The sequence below is a fragment of the Aegilops tauschii genome, chromosome 7 (genome assembly GCF_002575655.3).
Source record: "Aegilops tauschii subsp. strangulata cultivar AL8/78 chromosome 7, Aet v6.0, whole genome shotgun sequence".
NCBI lineage: Eukaryota > Viridiplantae > Streptophyta > Magnoliopsida > Poales > Poaceae > Aegilops > Aegilops tauschii.
Genome location: NC_053041.3, coordinates 89,006,153 through 89,025,654, shown reverse-complemented (window position 1 = coordinate 89,025,654; position 19,502 = coordinate 89,006,153).

Here is a 19,502-nt window from a genome sequence, read left to right as displayed (position 1 = left end):
CAAGGCCCGGGCCTCGGGGGTTTCTCCAACGATGGGAGTGTGAAGTGCATCCATATTGCGGCGGCGGAGCTCTTCCCTCTGCTGCGAAGAAAGAGGCTCGGGGCGTACTCCTCGTGGACGCGTGACGGATCGCCATCACCATCACCACCGTCGTCGCGGGGGAAGCCAGGAGGACTGTGTCGTCCATTGACCATCAATACTTCCGCCGCGGGGTCACTGCTGTCGCACTCGGATGCGGTCTCGACGGAGCTAGTTGACAGGTCGAACAGGCCGTAGAGAGTTTCGTCGGGCTCGATTGCCACGACTTGTGGGCTGGCTGACTGGCGGGCCACCGTGTGTCTCACCCATCGCTGGAGGCGCGACCGACCGGAATGCTTGCACCAGCGAACAGCGGGGAGCGAGGACGCCACAGGAGCCGACCGATACTGAGTCGACGGCTGCCGAAGAAGGACGCCACGGACACATGCGCGAAAGTGCGTCGCCCCGTGGACGGGGAGCGCCTCGACGTCGAGGGGAGCCTCTTGAAGCCAGGCGGAGTCGTCGGCGACGAAGACGAGCGCGCCGAGACGGATCTCGCGGCCCTCAGCCATTCCTCTGCCGGAAACCATCATGATGGGAATCGAAAAAAGTCGCAACTTCACCAACAAGTTGCTAAGACACCTGCCCCACGGTGGGCGCCAACTGTCGTGGTACTAAGAATGACAGTAGAATAGGGGGATAAATATGAGGAGGCAAGATCCTAGCTATGGCGAAGTTGTACACACGAGTTTTACGAGTTCAGGCCCATCTCGGAAGAAGTAACAGCCCTACGTCTCGGAGCCCGGAGGCGGTCGACTGGATTGTATATGTGTGTGTTTATAGGGGTGCGAACCCTTGTGCCTGTGGAGGGGGGTGGCCTATATAGAGTGCGCCAGGACCCCAGCCAGCCCACGTTACAAGGGGTTCAATGTACATAAAGAAGGAGCGTTACAGGTAACGTCCGTAATAAAGTGATATAAATGATCATTAAGTCTATGAATAAATGTCCAACCGTTGTTGTGCTGAGTGACCTTAGATCTTCGGTATGTCGAGTGGTTTCTTGCATGGTCGAATGATTGAGTGGTCGAGTGACCTAAAGAAGGAGGTTCTCCGAGTGAATGGTAGGTCGAGTGGATTGCACTCGACACCTTTGTTGGGCCCTCCCTATTGTCTCTTGAACTTCTTTGTTTCTAAGACAGTGACCTTGGGTAGGACGTATAGGTCAGGCCTATTACCCTACCCCAGGTCTATGTCCTGATCAGGTGTCTGTTTCTCCAACTTTAGTTGAATCGAGTGTGACTACGCCCAGTCCTTGTTGAAGGTTAAAACAGCACACTTGACGAAAAAGCATTGTGGTTTTGATGCGTAGGTAAGAACGGTTCTTGCTAAGCCCGTAGCAGCCACGTAAAATTTGCAACAACAAAGTAGAGGACATCTAACTTGTTTTTGCAGGGCTTGCTGTGATGTGATATGGTCAAGACGTGATGATATATAATTTGTTGTATGAGATGATCATGTTTTGTTAAAGTTATCGGCAACTGGCAGGAGCCTTATGGTTGTCTCTTTATTGCATAAGATGCAAGCGCCATATAATTGCTTTACTTTATCGCTATGCGATAGCAATAGTTGCAAAAGCAATAGTTGGCGAGACGACCATGTGACGACACGTTGAGAGAGATCAAGATGATGGAGATCATGGTGTCATGCCGGTGACGATGGAGATCATAACGGTACTTTGGAGATGGAGATCAAAGGCACAAGATGATGATGGCCATATCATATCACATTTTTTATTGCATGTGATGTTTATCTTTTCTACATATTATTTTGCTTAGTATGGCGATAGCATTATAAGATGATCCCTCACTAAATTTCAAGGTATAAGTGTTCTCCATGAGTATGCACAGTTGCGACAGTTCTTCGTGCTGAGACACCACGTGATGATCGGGTGTGATAAGCTCTACGTTCACATACAACGGGTGCACGCTAGTTTTGCACATGCAGAATACTCGGGTTAAACGTGATGAGCCTAGCATATGCTGACATGGCCTCGAAACATTGGAGACCGAAAGGTCGAACGCGAATCATATAGTAGATATGATCAACATAGTGATGTTCACCATTGAAAACTACTCCATCTCACGTGATGATCGGACATGGTTTAGTTGATATGGATCACATGATCATTTAGATGACTTGAGGGATGTCTATCTAAGTGGGAGTTCTTAAGTAATATGATTAATTGAACTTTATTTTATCATGAACTTAGTCCTGATAGTACTTGCACCGCTAGGTGACAGACCTATTGCAGGAGCAGATGCAGACGTTATGAACATTTGACAAAGCTCGGTATGATGAGTACTTGATAGTTTAGTGCACCGTGCTTTACGGCTTAGAACCAGGACTTCAAAAACATTTTGAACGCCACGGAGCATATGAGATGTTCCAAGATATGAAATTGGTATTTCAGTCTCATGCCCGAGTCGAGAGGTATGAGACCTCTGACAAAGTACTTTGCCTACAAGATGGAGGAGAATAGCTCAGCTAGTGAGCATATACTCAGAATGTCTGGGTACTACAATCGCTTGAATCAAGTGGGACTTAGTCTTCCAGATAAGATAGTGATTGACAGAGTTCTCTAGTCACTATCACCAAGTTACTAAAACTTTGTGATGAACTATAATATGCAAGGGATGACGAAAACGATTCCCAAGCTCTTCGCGATGCTGAAATTGGCGAAGGTAGAAATCAAGAAAAAGCATTGCTACCTCTTGAGCATTGCGTTGGTTTTCCCTTGAAGAGGAAAGGGTGATGCAGTAAAGTAGCGTAAGTATTTCCCTCAGTTTTTGAGAACCAAGGTATCAATCCAGTAGGAGGCCACACACGAGTCCCTCGCACCTACACAAACAAATAAATCCTCACAACCAACGCGAAAAAGGGGTTGTCAACCCCTTCACGGTCACTTACGAGAGTGAGATCTGATAGATATGATAAGATAATATTTTTGGTATTTTTATGAGAAAGATGCAAAGTAAAATAAAAGGCAATAAAAATAGCTAAGTGTTGGAAGATTAATATGATGGAAAATAGACCCGGGGGCCATAGGTTTCACTAGTGGCTTCTCTCAAGAGCATAAATATTATGGTGGGTGAACGAATTACTGTTGAGCAATAGATAGAATTGAGCATAGTTATGAGAATATCTAGGTATGATCATGTATATAGGCATCACGTCCGCGACAAGTAGACCGACTCCTGCCTGCATCTACTACTATTACTCCACACATCGACCGCTATCCAGCATGCATCTAGAGTATTAAGTTCATGAAGAACAGAATAACGCATTAAGAAAGATGACATGATGTAGAGGGATAAACTCATGCAATATTATATAAACCCCATCTTTTTATCCTCGATGGCAACAATACAATACGTGCCTTGCTGCCCCTACTGTCACTGGGAAAGGACACCGCAAGATTGAACCCAAAGCTAAGCACTTCTCCCATTGCAAGAAAGATCAATCTAGTAGGCCAAACCAAACTGATAATTCAAAGAGACTTGCAAAGATAACCAATCATACATAAAAGAATTCAGAGGAGATTCAAATATTGTTCATAGATAATCTTGATCATAAACTACTCACACTTCATCGGAGAGGCCTTGGAGATGATGTAGAGGCCCTCCGTGATCGATGCCCCCTCCGGCGGAGCTCCGGAAAAGGCCCCAAGATGGGATCTCGCAGGTAGAAAAAGTTGCGGCGGTGGAATTAGGTTTTTGGCTCCGTATCTGGTAGTTTGGGGGTACGTGGGTATATGAAGGAGGAAGAAGTACGTTGGTGGAGCAACATGGGGCCCACGAGGGTGGATGGCACGCCCAGGGGGGTAGGCGCGCCCCCTACCTCGTGCCCTCCTGGTTGATGTCTTGACATAGGGTCCAAGTCCTCTGGATCACGTTCGTTCTGAAAATCACGTTCCCGAAGGTTTCATTCCGTTTGGACTCCGTTTGATATTCTTTTTCCACGAAACTCTGAAATAGGCAAAAAACTGCAATTCTGGGCTAGGCCTCCGGTTAGTAGGTTAGTCCCAAAAGTAATATAAAAGTGTATAATAAAGCCCAATAATGTCCAAAACAGAATATAATATAGCATGAAGCAATCAAAAATTATAGATACGTGGGAGACGTATCAAGCATCCCCAAGGTTAAGTCCTGCTCGTCCTCGAGTAGGTAAATGATAAAAACAGAATTTTTGATGCGGAATGCTACTTGGCATGGTTTTCAATGTAACCCTCTTAATTGTGGTATGAATATTCAGATCCGAAAGATTCAAGATAAAAGTTTAATATTGACATAAAAATAATAATACTTCAAGCATACTAACTAAGCAATCATATCTTCTCAAAATAACATGGCTAAAGAAAGTTATCCCTACAAAATCATATAGTTTGGCTATGCTCTATCTTCATCACACAAAATATTTAAATCATGCAGAACCCCGGTTTCAGTCAAGCAATTGTTTCATATTTTAGAATTTTCAAACCTTTTCAACTTTCACGCAACACATGAGCGTGAGCCATGGACATATCACTATATGTGGAATAGAATATGGTGGTTGTGGAGAAGACAAAAAGGAGAAGATAGTCTCACATCAACTAGGCGTATCAATGGGCTATGGAGATGCCCATTAATAGATATCAATGTGAGGAGTAGGGATTGCCATGCAACGGATGCACTAGAGCTATAAGTGTATGAAAACTCAACAGAAGAAACTAAGTGGGTGTGCATCCAACTTGCTTGCTCACGAAGACCTAGGGCAATTTTGAGGAAGCCCATCATTGGAATATACAAGCCAAGTTCTATAATGAAAAATTCCCACTAGTAAATGAAAATGATATCATAGGAGACTCTCTATCATGAAGATCTTGGTGCTACTTTGAAGCACAAGTGTGGTAAAAGGATAGTAACATTGTCCCTTCTCTCTTTTTCTCTCATTTTTTATTTTTTTGGGGCCTTTTCTCTTTTTTTCTTTGGCCTCTTTTCTCCTTTTTTTTATTTAGTCCGGAATCTCATCCCGACTTGTGGGGGAATCATAGTTTCCATCATCCTTTCCTCACATGGGACAATGCTCTAATAATGATGAACATCACACTTTTATTACTTACAACTCAAGAATTACAACTCAATACTTAGAACAAAATATGACTCTATGTGTATGCCTCCGGCGGTGTACCAGTATATGCAATGAATCATGAGTGACATGTATGAAAGAATTATGAACGGTGGCTTTGCCACAAATACTATGTCAACTACATGATCATGCTAGGCAATATGACAATGATGGAGCGTGTCATAATAAACGGAACGGTGGAAAGTTGCATGGCAATATATCTCGGAATGGCTATGGAAATGCCATAATAGGTAGGTATGGTGGATGTTTTGAGGAAGGTATATGGTGGGTGTAATGCACCGGCGAAAGTTGTGCGGTACTAGAGAGGCTAGCAACGGTGGAAGGGTGAGAGTGCGTATAATCCATGGACTCAACATTAGTCATAAAGAACTCATATACGTATTGCAAAAATCTACAAGTCATCAAAACAAAGTACTACATGCATGCTCCTAGGGGAAGGGTTGGTAGGAGTTAACCATCGCGCGATCCCGGCCTCCACACATAAGGAAGACAATCAATAAATATATCATGCTCCAACTTCATCACATAACGGTTCACTATACGTGCATGCTACGGGAATCACAAACTTCAACACAAGTATTTCTCAAATTCATAATTTCTCAACTAGCATGACTTTAATATTACTACCTCCATATCTCAAAACCATCATCAAGCATCAAACTTCTCGTAGTATTCAACACACTCCTAAGAAAGTTTTTACTAATCTTGAATGCCTAGCATATTAGGATTAATTTCACATTTAAAGCAAATTACCATGCTGTTTTGTAGGACTCTCAAAATAATATAAGTGAAGCATGAGAGAACAATAGTTTCTATAAAACAAATCCACCACCGTGCTCTAAAAGATTTAAGTGAAGCTCTAGAGCAAAAACTATATAGCTCAAAAGATATAAGTGAAGCACATAGAGTATTCTAATAAATTCCGAATCATGTGTGTCTCTCTCAAAAGGTGTGTACAAAAAGGATGATTGTGGTAAACTAAAAAGCAAAGACTCAAATAATACAAGACGCTCCAAGCAAAACACATATCATGTGGTGAATAAAAATATAGCTCCAAGTAAAGTTACCGATGGAAGTAGACGAAAGAGGGGATGCCTTCCGGGGCATCCCCAAGCTTTGGCTTTTAGGTGTCCTTAGATTATCTTGGGGTGCCATGGGCATCCCCAAGCTTAGGCTCTTGCCACTCCTTGTTGCATAGTCCATCAAATCTTTTACCCAAAACTTGAAAACTTCACAACACAAAACTTAAAAAAAAAATCTTGTGAGCTCCGTTAGCGAAAAAAAACAAAACACCACTTCAAGGTACTGTAATGAACTCATTCTTTATTTATATGTGTGTAATACTTACTGTATTCCAACTTCCCTATGGTTTATAAACTATTTTACAAGCCATAGATTCATCAAAATAAGCAAACAACACACGAAAAACAGAATCTGTCAAAAACAGAATAGTCTGTAGTAATCTGTAACTAACGCGAACTTCTGGAACGTGAAAAAATCCTCCAAATTAGGAAGTTATAGATAATTTGTTTATTGATCTACAGAAAAAAGAATCAACTGAAAAGCACGTTCCTGTGATTTATGAAAACTAATCTCGTGCGCGCAAAGTTTCTGTTTTCTGCAGCAGAATCAAATAACTATTACCGTAGGTTATCCTAACGGTTTTACTTGGCACAAACACTAACTAAACATAAAAACGAATCTAACCAGAGGCTAGACATATTATTTATTCCTAAACAGAAGCAAAAAGCAAAAAACTAAAATAAAATTGGGTTGCCTCCCAACAAGCGCTATCATTTAACGCCCCTAGCTAGGCATAAAAACAAGGATAGATCTAGGTATTGCCATCTTTGGTGGGCAATCCATAAGTGGCTCTCATGATGGATTCATAGGGTAATTTTATTTTCTTTCTAGGGAAGTGTTCCATGCCTTTCCTTAATGGAAATTGGAATCTAATATTCCCTTCCTTCATATCAATAATTGCACCAATCGTTCTAAGGAAAGGTCTACCAAGAATAATAGGACATGAAGGATTGCAATCGATATCAAGAACAATAAAATCTGCAGGCACATAGTTCCTATTTGCAACAATAAGAACATCATTAATTCTTCCCATAGGTTTTTTAATGGTGGAATCCGCAAGGTGCAAATTTAAAGAGCAATCATCAAGTTCATGAAAACCTAGCAAATCACACAAGGTTTTCGGAATCGTGGAAACACTAGCACCCAAATCACACAAAGCATACAACTCATGATCTTTAATTTTAATTTTAATAGTAGGTTCCCACTCATCATAAAGCTTTCTAGGGATAGAAACTTCCAACTCAAGTTTTTCTTCATAAGATTGCATTAAAGCATCAACGATATGTTTAGTAAAAGCCTTATTTTGACTATAAGCATGCGGAGAATTTAGCACGGATTGCAACAAGGAAATACAATCTATTAAAGAGCAATTATCATAATTAAATTCCTTGAAATCCAAAATAGTGGGTTCATTGGTTTTAACTTCTTCACTCCCACCTTTACCAATTTTAGCATCAAGATCTAAAGACTCCGAATTTTTGGAACGCCTTCTAGGTAAAGGTGGCTCATATTCAGTTCCATCATTATTAAGATTCATATTTCAAAACAATGATTTGATAGGAGACACATCAATAACTTTTAGATCTTCATCTTTATTCTCATAGAAATTAGAAGAACACGCTTTCATAAAGCAATCTTTCTTAGCACGCATCCTAGCGGTTCTTTCCTTGCACTCATCAATGGAAATTCTCATGGCTTTGAGAGACTAATTGATATCATGCTTAGGTGGAATAGATCTAAGTTTCAAAGAATCAACATCAAGAGAAATTCTATCAACGTTCCTAGCCAATTCATCAACTTTAAGCAATTTTTCTTCAAGCAAAGCATTGAAATTCTTTTGCGAATTCATAATCTCCTTAACATTATTCTCAAATTCAGAGGGCATCTTATTAAAATTTCCATAAGAATTGTTGTAGGAATTACCATAATTGTTAGAGGAATTACTAGGATACTGCCTAGGATTAAAGTTTCCTCTATAAGCGTTGTTACCAAAATTATCCCTACCAACAAAATTAACATCCATAGATTCATTATTATTCTCAATCAAAGTAGATAAAGGCATATCATTAGGATCTGAAAAAACACTTTTAGTAGCAAATAATTTCATAAGTTCATCCATCTTTCCACTCAAAACATTGATTTCTTCTATCGCATGCACCTTTTATTAGTAGATCTTTCGGTGTGCCATTGAGAATAATTAACCATAATATTATCTAGGAGTTTGGTAGCTTCTCCTAAAGTGATTTCCATAAAAGTGCCTCCCGCGGCCGAATCTAAAAGATTTCTAGAAGCAAAATTCAATCCGGCAGAATTTTTTTGTATAATCATCCACAAATTCAAACCATGTGTAGGACAATTACGTATCATCAATTTCATCCTCTCCCAAGCTTGTGCAACATGTTCATGATCAAATTGCTTAAAATTCATAATATCGTTTCTAAGAGAGACGATTTTAGCGGGAGGAAAATACTTAGAGATAAAAGCATCTTTGCACTTATTCCAAGAATCAATACTATTTTTAGGCAAAGACGAAAACCACACTTTAGCACGATCTTTCAGCAAAAAAGGAAATAGCTTCAATTTAACAATATCATTATCCACATCTTTCTTCTTTTGCATATCACACAAATCAACGAAGCTATTTAGATGGGTAGCGGCATCTTCACTAGGAAGGCCGGCAAATTGATCTTTCATGACAAGATTCAACAAAGCAGCATTAATCTCACAAGATTCAGCATCATTAAGAGGAGCAATTGGCGTGCTAAGAAAATCATTGTTGTTGGTATTGGTAAAGTGACACAATTTAGTATTATCTTGAGCCATCGTGACAAACAAGCAATCCAACACACGAACAAACAAGAAGCAAGCGAAAAAGAGGCGAACGGAAAAGAGGGCAAATAAAACGGCAAGGGTGAAGTGGGGGAGAGGAAAACGAGAGGCAAATGGCAAATAATGTAATGCAGGAGATAAGGGTTTGTGATGGGTACTTGGTATGGCTTGACTTTTGGTAGACTCCCCGGCAACCGCGCCAGAAATCGCACGTTGGCGGGAGTCTAATCTCGACTTGACTTGGCATGAATCTCCCCGGCAACGGCGCCAGAAATCCTTCTTGCTACCTCTTGAGCAATGCGTTGGTTATCCCTTGAAGAGGAAAGGGTGATGCAGTAAAGTAGCGTAAGTATTTCCCTCGGTTTTTGAGAACCAAGGTATCAATCCAGTAGGAGGCCACGCACGAGTCCCTCGCACCTACCCAAACAAATAAATCCTCGCAACCAACCGCGAAAAAGGGCTTGTCAATCCCTTCACGGTCACATACGAGAGTGAGATCTGATAGATATGATAAGATAATATTTTTGGTATTTTTATGATAAAGATGCAAAGTAAAATAAAAGGCAATAAAAATAGCTAAGTGTTGGAAGATTAATATGATGAAAAATAGACCCGGGGGCCATAGGTTTCACTAGTGGCTTCTCTCAAGAGCATAAATATTACGGTGGGTGAACAAATTACTGTTGAGCAATTGATAGAATTGAGCATAGTTATGAGAATATCTAGGTATGATCATGTATATAGGCATCACGTCCGCGACAAGTAGACCGACTCCTGCCTGCATCTACTACTATTACTCCACACATCGACCGCTATCCAGCATGCATCTAGAGTATTAAGTTCATGAAGAATAGAGTAACGCATTAAGAAAGATGACATGATGTAGAGGGATAAACTCATGCAATATGATATAAACCCCATCTTTTTATCCTCGATGGCAACAATACAATACGTGCCTTGCTGCCCCTACTGTCACTGGGAAAGGACACCGCAAGATTGAACCCGAAGCTGAGCACTTCTCCCATTGCAAGAAAGATCAATCTAGTAGGCCAAACCAAACTGATAATTCGAAGAGACTTGCAAAGATAACCAATCATACATAAAAGAATTCAGAGCAGATTCAAATATTGTTCATAGATAATCTTGATCATAAACCCACAATTCATCGGTCTCAACAAACACACCGCAAAAGAAGATTACATCGAATAGATCTCCACAAGAGAGGGGGAGAACATTGTATTGAGATCCAAAAAGAGAGAAGAAGCCATCTAGCTAATAACTATGGACCCGAAGGTCTGAGGTAAACTACTCACACTTCATCGGAGAGGCCTTGGAGATGATGTAGAGGCCCTCCGTGATCGATGCCCCCTCCAGCGGAGCTCCAGAAAAGGCCCCAAGATGGGATCTCCCAGGTACAGAAAGTTGCGGCGGTGGAATTAGGTTTTTGGCTCCGTATCTGGTAGTTTGGGGGTACGTGGGTATATGTAGGAGGAAGAAGTACGTCGGTGGAGCAACGTGGGACCCACGAGGGTGGAGGGCGCGCCCAGGGGGGTAGGCGTGCCCCCTACCTCGTTCCCTCCTGGTTGATGTCTTGACGTAGGGTCCAAGTCCTCTGGATCACGTTCGTTCCAAAAATCACGTTCCCGAAGGTTAAATTCCGTTTGGACTCCGTTTGATATTCTTTTTCTGCGAAACTCTGAAATAGGCAAAAAGCAGCAATTATGGGCTAGGCCTCCGGTTAGTAGGTTAGTCCCAAAAGTAATATAAAAGTGTATAATAAAGCCCAATAATGTCCAAAACAGAATATAATATAGCATGAAGCAATCAAAAATTATAGATACGTTGGAGACGTATCAAGCATCAAGTGTTGATGGTTGACAAGACCACTAGTTTCAAGTAAAAGGGCAAGGGAAAGAAAGGGAACTTCAAGAAGAATGGCAAGCAAGTTGCCACACCCGTGAAAAAGCCCAAAGCTAGACCTAACCCTAGAACTAAGTGCTTCTACTGCAAAAGGAATGGTCACTGGAAGCGGAACTATCCCAAATACTTGGCGGATAAGAAGGATGGCAAAGTGAATAAAAGTATATTTGATATACATGTTATTGATGTGTACTTTACTAGAGTAGTAACTCGAAACGGGAGTTGCAAAATGAACAGAGACTAGTTAAGGACAAGCTGACGATGTGTGTTGGAAATGATTCCAAGGTTGATAAGATCACCATCGCACACTCCTTTTACCTTCGGGATTAGTGCCTAAAATAAATGTTATTGGTGTTTGCCTAGATCATGAATATGATTGGATCATGTTTATTGCAATACGGTTATTCATTTAAGTCAAAGAATAATTGTTGTTCTGTTTACATGAATAAAACCTTCTATGGTCATACACTTAATATAAATGGTTTATTGAATCTCGATCGTAGTGATACACATATTCATAATATTGATGCCAAAAGATGCAAAGTTAATAATGATAGTGCAACATACTTGTGGCACTGCCGTTTAGGTCATATTGGTGTAAAGCGCATGAAGAAACTCCATGCGGATGGACTTTTGGAATCACTTGATTATGAATCATTTGATGCTTGCGAACCATGCCTCATGGACAAGATGACTAAGACTCCGTTCTCGGGGACAATGGAGCGAACCACTGACTTATTGGAAATAATACATACCGATGTATGCGGTCCGATGAGTGTTGAGGCTTGCGGCGGGTATCGTTATTTTCTGACCTTCACAGATGATTTGAGAAGATATGGGTATATCTACTTGATGACACACAAGTCTGAAACATTTGAAAAGTTCAAAAAAAAATCAGAGTGAAGTGGAGAATCGTCGTAACAAGAAATTAAAGTTTCTACGATCTAATCACAGAGGCGAATATTTGAGTTACGAGTTTGGCCTTCAATTAAAACAATGTGGAATAGTTTCACAAACTCATGGCACCTGGAACACCACAGCAAAATGGTGTGTCCGAACGTCATAATCGTACTTTATTGGATATAGTGCAATCTATGATGTCTCTTACCGATTTACCACTATCGTTTTGGGGTTATGCATTAGAGACAGCTACATTCATGTTAAAAAGGGCACCGTCTAAATCGATTGAGACGACACCGTATGAACTATGGTTTGGCAGGAAACCTAAGCTGTCATTTCTTAAAGTTTGGGGTTGCAATGCTTATGTGAAAAAGTTTCAACCTGATAAGCTCGAACCCAAATCGGAGAAGTGCATCTTCATAGGATACCCAAAAGAAAATGTTGGGTACACCTTCTATCACAGATCCGAAGGCAAGATCTTTATTGCTAAGAATGGATCCTTTCTAGAGAAGGAGTTTCTCTCTAAAGAAGTGAGTGGGAGGAAAGTAGAACTTGATGAGGTAATTGTACCTGCTCCCTTATTGGAAAGTAGTTCATCACAGAAATCAGTTCCAGTGATTCCTACACCAATTAGTGAGCAAGCTAATGATGATGATCATGAAACTTCTAATCAAGTTACTACCGAACCTCGTAGGTCAACCAGAGTAAGATCCGCACCAGAGTGGTACGGTAATCCTGTTCTGGAGGTCCTGTTACTTGACCATGGCGAACCTACGAACTATGAGGAAGCGATGATGAGCCCAGATTCCGCGAAATGGCTTGATGCCATGAAATCTGAGATGGGATCCATGTATGAGAACAAAGTGTGGACTTTGGTTGACTTGCCCGATGATCGGCAAGCCATAGAGAATAAATGGATCTTCAAGAGGAAGACGGATGGTGATGGTAGTGTTACTATCTACAAAGCTCGACTTGTTGCAAAAAGGTTTTTCGACAAGTTCAAGGTGTTGACTATGATGAGATTTTCTCACACGTAGCGATGCTTAAGTCTATCCGAATCATGTTAGCAATTGCCACATTTTATGAAATCTGGCAAATGGATGTCAAAACTGTATTCCTTAATGGATTTCTTAAAGAAGAGTTGTATATGATGCAACCAGAAGGTTTTGTCGATCCTAAAGGTGCTAACAAAGTGTGCAAGCTCTAGCGATCCATCTATGGACTGGTTCAAGCATCTTGGAGTTGGAATATACGCTTTGAGGAGTTGATCAAAGCATATAGTTTTATACAGACTTGCGGTGAAGCCTGTATTTACAAGAAAGTGAGTGGGAGCACTATAGCCTTTCTGATAGGTATATGTGAATGACATATTGTTGATCAGAAATGATGTAAAGGAGTGTTTGAAAGGAGTTTTTCAAAGAAAGACCTCGGTGAAGCTGCTTGCATATTGAGCGTCAAGATCTATAGAGATAGATCAAGACGCTTGATAAGATTTTTCAATGAGTACATACCTTGATAAGATTTTGAAGGAGTTCAAAATGGATCAGTCAAAGAAGGAGTTCTTGCCTGAGTTGTAAGGTATGAAATTGAGTAAGACCCGACCACAACAGAATATATAGAGAGAATGAAATTCATTCCCTATGCCTCAGCCATAGGTTCTATAAAGTTTGCTATGCTGTATACTAGACCTATTGTGTACCTCACCATGAGTCAGACAAGAGGGTACAATAGTGATCTAGTTGTGGATCACTAGATAGCGGTCAAAATTATCCTTAGTGGAATAAGGATATGTTTCTCGATTATGGAGGTGATAAAGAGTTCGTCGTAAAGAGTTATGTCGATGCAAGTTTTGACACCGATCCTGTTGGCTCTGAGTCTCAATCTGGATACATATTGAAAGTGGGACCAATTAGCTAGAGTAGCTCTGTGCAGAGCATTGTAGACATAGAAATTTGCAAGATACATATGAATCTGAATGAGGCAGACCCATTGACTAAACTTCTCTCTCAAGCAAAACATGATCACACCTTAGTACTCTTTGGGTGTTAATCACATGGCGATGTGAACTAGATTATTGACTCTAGTAAAACTTTTGGGTATTGGTCACATGGCGATGTGAACTGTAGAGTGTTAAATCACCTAGTGATGGGAACTATTGGTGTTAAATCACATGGCGATGTGAACTAGATTATTGACTCTAGTGCAAGCGGGAGACTGAAGGAAATATGCCCTAGAGGCAATAATAAAGTTTTTATTTATATTTCCTTATATCATGATAAATGTTTATTATTCATGCTAGAATTGTATTAACCGGAAACTTAGTACATGTGTGAATACATAGACAAACAGAGTGTCCCTAGTATGCCTCTACTTGACTAGCTCGTTAATCAAAGATGATTAAGTTTCCTAACCATAGACATGTGTTGTAATTTGATGAACGGGATCACATCATTAGAGAATGATGTGATGGACAAGACCCATTCGTTAGCTTAGCACTACGATCGTTTAGTTTATTGCTATTGCTTTCTTCATGACTTATACATGTTCCTATGACTATGAGATTATGCAACTCCCGAATACCGGAGGAACACTTAGTGCGCTATCAAACGTCAAAACGTAACTGGGTGATTATAAAGATGCTCTACAGGTGTCTCCGAAGGTGTTTGTTGGGTTGGCATAGATCAAGATTAGGATTTGTCACTCCGTGTATCGGAGAGGTATCTCTGGGCCCTCTCGGTAATGATCATCACTATAAGCCTTGCGAGCAATGTGACTAATGAGTTATTTGCGGGATGATGCATTACGGAACGAGTAAAGAGACTTGCCGGTAACGAGATTGAACAAGGTATGATGATACCGACGATCAAATCTCGGGCAAGTAACATACCGATGACAAAGGGACCAACGTATGTTGTTATGCAGTTTGACCGATAAAGATCTTCGTACAATATGTAGGAGCCAATATGAGCATCAAGGTTCCGCTATTGGTTATTGACCGGAGATGTGTCTCGTTCATGTCTACATAGTTCTCAAACCCGTAGGGTCCGCACGCTTAACGTTCGATGATGATTTGTATTATGAGTTATGTGATTTGATGACCAAAGATAGTTTGGAGTCCCGGATAAGATCACGGACATGACGAGGAGTCTCGAAATGGTCGAGACATAAAGATCGATATATTGGAAGGCTATATTCGGACATCGGAAAGGTTCCGAGTGATTCGGGTATTTTTCGGAGTACCGGAGAGTTACAGGAATTCTCCAGGGGAAGTAGTGGGCCTTAATGGGCCATACGGGAAAGGAGAAAAGGGCCTCAAGGGGTGGCCGCGCGCCCCCCATGGGCTGGTCCGAATTGGACTAGGAGGGGGCAGTGCCCCCCTCCTTCCTTCTCCCCTCTTCCTCCTTCCCTCCTTCTCCTACTAGGAATAGGAAAGAGGAGGGGAATCCTACTAGGACTCTCCTACTTGGACTGGGGAGTCCTAGTAGGATTCCCCACACCTGGCGCGCCCCCGTTGGGCCGGCCACCTCTTCCCTCCCCTCCTTTATATACGTGGCCAGGGGGCACCCCAATAGCACAACAAAGTTTCTCTTAGCCGTGTGCGGTGCCCCCCTCCACAGTTACACACATCGATCATATCGTCGTAGTGCTTAGGTGAAGCCCTGCGCCGGTAACTTCATCATCACCATCGCCACGCCGTCGTGCTGACGGAACTCTCCCTCGGCCTCAACTGGATCAAGAGTACGAGGGACGTCATCGAGCTGAACGTGTGCTGAACACGGAGGTGCCGTACGTTCGGTGCTAGGATCGGTCGGATCGTGAAGACGTACGACTACATCAACCGCGTTGATAAACGCTTCCACTTTCGGTCTACGAGGGTACGTGGACACACTCTCCCCGCTCGTTGCTATGCATCACCTAGATAGATCTTGCGTGATCGTAGGATTTTTTTTGAAATTACTGCGTTCCCCAACAAGCATATCATCACGCGATTTAGTCAAGCAATTTCTACATGATATGCAAGGACTATCAACACTAGCATATGAACCATCTAGAGTGCTCGAAGTGTTAAGGTCCAAAGAAGGACCATTGCAATAAGATAGTGATGAAGGATCATCAAGAACAAGCACACTATCATCATTGCAATGACCAACACTACTCACCATAGCATTACCTTGTGGCAATCCACATGTAGGTGAGGTAGAAGTGGTTGAGAAGGCAACACGGCCAGAGGTGGAGGGAGAACAATCATCCCCACAAATCTTGGACACACCATATTTACCTTGAAGCTTTGTCCACAACTCATGAGCATCCTGGAACGGCATGAGTTGAAATATAACTACATTGCTCAAAGCATCAAAAAGCACATTAGAAGCTTGAGCATTGAGATAAGATTTTTTCTCATCCTCTAAGGATAATCTTTGGAGATCCTTCGGAGGAGAAAAACCCATATCTACAATTCGCTCTAAATTAGGGTCCATGACCCTAAAGAGATTAAGCATGCGAATAACCCAAACATCAAAATTTGTGCCATCGAAACTAAGAGTGTCATAGAATCCTAATCCCCTAGTCGACATCTTTACTCTCTAGGCGGTTAATCCTATCAAAGAGAGACGATGCTCTAATACCAATTGAAAGATCGAGGATGTCGCCTAGAGGGGGGTGAATAGGCGCTTTAAAGTAATTACGGTTTAGGCTTGAACAAATGTGGAATAAACCTAGAGATTAATTTTTCAAGCACAAAACCTACGACAACTAGGCTCACCTATGTGCACCAACAACTTATGCTAAGCAAGATAAACTACTAGGTGATAGCAAGATATATGACAAGAAACAATATGGCTATCACAAAGTAAAGTGCATAAGTAAAGGGCCCGGGTAAGAGATAACTGAGGCACGCGGAGACGACGATGTATCCCGAACTTCACACCCTTGGGGATGCTAATCTCCGTTTGGAGTGGTGTGGAGGCACAATGCTCCCCAAGAAGCCACTAGGGCCACCGTAATCTCCTCACGCCCTCGCACAATGCAAGATGCCGTGATTCCACTAAGGGACCCTTGAGGGCGGTCACCGAACCCGCACAAATGGCAACCCTTGGGGGCGGTCACCGAACCCGTACACTTTGGCAACCCTTGGGGGCGGTCACCGGTACCCGTCAAATTGCTCGGGGCGATCTCCACAACCTAATTGGAGACCCCGACGCTTACCCGGAGCTTTACACCACAATGATTGAGCTCCGAACACCACCAACCGTCTAGGGCGCCCAAGCACCTAAGAGGAACAAGCTCAAGGGTACCAAGCACCCAAGAATAATAAGCTTCCCAACTTGTAACTTCCACGTATCACCGTGGAGAACTCAAACCGATGCACCAAATGCAATGGCAAGGGGACACGGAGTGCCCAAGTCCTTCTCTCCCAAATCCCACCAAAGCAACTAATGCTAGGGAGGAAATGAGAGGAAGAACAAGAAGGAGAACTCCAAGATCTAGATCCAAGGGGTTCCCCTCACATAGAGGAGAAAGTGATTGGTGGAAATGTGGATCTAGATCTCCTCTCTCCTTTCACCCAAAAAGTAGCAAGAATCCATGGAGGCATTGAGAGATAGCAAGCTCGAAGAAGGTCAACAATGGGGGGAGAACACGAGCTCAAAAGATGGGGAACCATCGGGGAAGAAGACCCCCTTAAATAGGTCCCCACGAATCTACCCGTTATGTGTAGAAAACTGTAGGACCGGTACAACCGGTGCACGAACCGGTACAACCGGTCAAAGCAGAGGAAAAACCAACCTGTAGGAAAAATCCCTAAGTGGTACAACAACCCAGGGAACCGGTAGTACCGGTTAAATTGAACTAACCGGTACAACCGGTCAACAACCGCCCAAGAGCCGCTCCAAACCAGAAACTAGTCCAGTGGTAGAGTGGTACATGGCCAGTACAACCTTCAAACCAACTCTGTAGCGGTACAACCGCTCCAAACACCGGTTGTACCGGTCAACCGGTACAATCTCTCTATGGGGCGGTACAACCTCTCTATGTAAAACAGGTAAGATCAAAACAGCCACAACTTTCGCATACGAGCTCCGAATTCGACGAAATCAAGTTTGTTGGAAAACTAAAGACAAGAGCAAACAAAATCTTGATAGAAATATCAAGAAAAAGCAATTAATAAAGTACCCAAAATAAAATGGTGAGAACCCTTTCTCAAATAAGACCGGTAAAAACTCCAACACTGAAAACACAAAAGAAGATGCATATGAAATCAGTTTTCAATGAACTCAAGCTTGTCATCATGATGACCATAAGCTCCAAATCTCACAAGGAGAAGAACCAAACAAGAACCAAGACAGAGGATGCAAGGATGCAATGGTTTGAGCTCTCGACGAACGATACGATCAAGCTACTCACTAGAGAGCCCCCCTTGATAGTACGGCAATCGATCCTACAACCCGGTCTCCCAACTACCATTATGAGACCAGTAAAATAGAAAACCTATCAAGGGCAAACCTTTGCCTTGCACATAGTCCACTTGAGCTAGATGATGACGATCTTGACTTTCTCAAGTTGGACCACCTTTCTTTATTGTGTTGGCTCGATGAAGACTAGTTGATTGCTCCCCCATACTCCACTATGGGTGAGCCACTCTTCGGCATATCTTCACAATTCCATTGACACCACAACGGACGGCAAGCTTCAAGCTTGATTGCTCCCCCATACTCCATTATGGGTGAGCCACTCTTCGTGTTGCTCCACTTGAACTTGCACACGGCAATCTTGATCACCACTTGATGTCATCCTCTCCATGGGCTGTATGATATCTTCCTCTTGACGCAAGCCCATGGACACATACCTAACCCCACATAGAATTCTCATATAGACAATGGGTTAGTACACAGAGCGTAATGGACAATGCTTACCATACCATGGGATCACTTGATCCCTCTCGGTACATCTTCTACGCTTTGTGAGTTGATCAACTTGATTCACTCTTGACTTAGTCTTGATCAATGTTGGGGATATCGCTTATCGGGAACTTATCGATCGACCCATGATAAGGGGTAAATCAGCCAGTTTATCGGCATATCGGCCGATTTATCGGCATATCGGTTGATTTATCGGCTGATTTATCTTATCGGTCGGACAATGGTAAGCGATAAATCGGCCGATTTATCGGGATATCAGAAGATATCTTGAACAGTGGTCTTGATCAACCTTGAACCTTTCCAACTATCTTCATTTGGATGATGCCTTGAAGGTAAGCATGAATGATCACACAATCTTCTTCTTCAAGACATGCTTGCAATAAGCTCAACTCTCACATTACCAATCTTTGGATAATTCCTTAATAGCACCTTGGTCAACACATAAACTCCTTGAAACCAACACATGGACATCAAGAAAAGCCTATGGACAAATCCTTCAAATATAACTCAATGCAACCATTAGTCCATAGAGAATGTCATCAATTACCAAAACCACACATGGGGGCACCGCATGTCCTTTCAAAACACTTTGGTATTTGAATGCACGGTTTAAGAGATAAAAATGTTTTGAATAAACATATTTACGAAAAA